Consider the following 2,261-nt stretch of genomic DNA (forward strand, 5'->3'; position numbering starts at 1 on the left):
TTATTCCTTCACAACAAGTAGCTCCGTGCTATGCTGCGATGTAAGCTTTCCCACGGGTTTATATATGCGCGTGACTCACTGCGGTGTCTCAGTAACTAAGGTGTTGTGCAGTTGAGCCCAAGGATGTGGGTTCAATCGCGCCCATGGTGGCTGCTTTTCTGGTAGAGGTGAAAAAATGGCCCGTCTGCCAAGATTTTGGTGCACGTTAAAGATTTCCAGGCGGTCAAAATCAATCCGGAGCCCTCCACTATGGCGCGCCTCATAGCCCGGGTGTAGCTTTGGCGCGTTAAACCCCACAATCAAATATGCCGGTGGAAACTGTTCAATTGCTTTGAAGCTTTAGGTCTCCTGCAATTGCAATGCAAGGAATGGCTGCAAGTGGCAGGTTGTTTGTAGGAAGGCATCAATAACACAAACTTCGCCTGACTGTGGAATAACGATGGTCATTGAAATGTTCACATGGTTAAGTTCTCTTTTAAGACACATGGAGATGAACAAATATTGAAGCAATGGTGCTACAGGTGAGCCCACTTATAACAAAGCTATGCTTATTATGAGCAATTGAAGCATATTTTAGTACAACATTGTCACTTAGCACAACCTTCAGTTTTTAACAAATAGATGCAGCATGACTGCCAGGTTCATGTTGCTGCTAGTTCCACATAAAAAATAAAAAACAACAGCATTGGAAATCAATGTGAACAGTGAAATCAATAGCAGGATATACTAAAAATAACATACATATTTGCCACTGTGCTATTAAGATGCATTTTAGTTTTGCTTCGTGTTAAAACGAGTTTGGTATTCTAATAGAACTCAGTAGTTCAAAGGCACAAGAATTAAAAGCTTGCTGCAATATCAGTGATCCATGATGCATTATCATCAGGGTGTCGAACCAGAGCCGAACCAAAAACTGGAACTTAACCGGTAGTTTTCCTGGAACTGAACCCGAACATGAACCATTATATTTTAGATTTCCAGAAAATATTTCCAGAAAAGGAAATATTGGTTTCGGGTTCATGACACAACGGTTCGACCATCCTGTTGTTGATAACGGGTGTCAGTGTCATTAGGGGCTTCTCTCCTTCACCTTCATGCACCATCAACTTCGCAATCTCTGACGCACTTTTCCCCTTCAGAAGAATCAAGATAATACAAACGCTCTCTCCGTGGTTGGAACATGGTAAAAGGACTGCGCACCAATTCTGCAATGACATGTTGCTCCTGCTGAGCAAGCAGGGTGCAAGGCTGGGAAAAAAAATGTCACACTCTTGGCAGCCTGCACAAGGCTTGCAGCCCCGACTTTGCCCTTCCCTCCCTGGGACTGTGCAGGGGCGATGAGGCTGCGAGATTGCTGGACTGAGAACTGCTCAATGGTTGAAATCCCACATGCGCCCACTTGCAGCAAATCCAATGTGTTGAAATTTTGGCTGGTCGGTACATATACGTATGGATTAAAACAACAGTGCTATGGATGGGACACAGGAAGAAAGGGGCGCACACTTCGCTGACAATATAAACCATTAGTTTTTTATGAGTTCGGGCATTGTCTTTATACAAGTGAGGTGAATCACACGCAACAAGAAAGAAAAAAATACAGCGAAGGGGGACCGCAGAAATAGGTTTCTAAAACGCACAGCAGGGTGATAGCAGAGGAGACGTGCCAAGACAGAATTTCGCGTGTTAATTCAAAATTTAAGAGAATGTATTCTTTTGAATCGAAAGGTGTGCTGAGCGTTGGGCACTACATGTACGCTGATTTACACTACTGCCTCAAATTTCGTGCTATATTCTCTTGTGCACGAAATCTGTTCTTCACAGGCGGGTGGAATGCCATACTCTGTGTGTGTGATTTACGTGGAAGTTTGCTGTGGATTGTTGTTCCCTCTCGGTTCCCGTGATAGCAAGTCCGATAACGCAGTAGTCGGTGCTATTTTTCGCCCGCATTTTGGCTATAGGAACATTAAATGGGCCATGAAAATAAAGCCCTGCTTTGCTTTATTTGAAAGAATTAGCCTTTGGAAACTCACTTAACCTCAGTATGGCCTCAAGGACGCTGTTGTCACAATAAGAGATGATAAACATTGAAAAAATTTTCAACTTTCCGCTCCACAACATCATCAGTGACTAACAGGGAAATAATTTAAACAGAACTGGCAGTTTGTTAACTCGTTGTTAGCATTCAAGCGATGCCATAAAACGGAACAAGAGGCGCCAATAAATCCCTCAGTCATGTCTTTTGTTGGGGGCTTCATGCAGTC

The sequence above is a fragment of the Haemaphysalis longicornis genome, unplaced genomic scaffold (assembly GCF_048455015.1).
Source record: "Haemaphysalis longicornis isolate Haplotype H1 unplaced genomic scaffold, Haemaphysalis longicornis Haplotype H1 scaffold_1, whole genome shotgun sequence".
In the NCBI taxonomy this organism is placed as follows: domain Eukaryota; kingdom Metazoa; phylum Arthropoda; class Arachnida; order Ixodida; family Ixodidae; genus Haemaphysalis; species Haemaphysalis longicornis.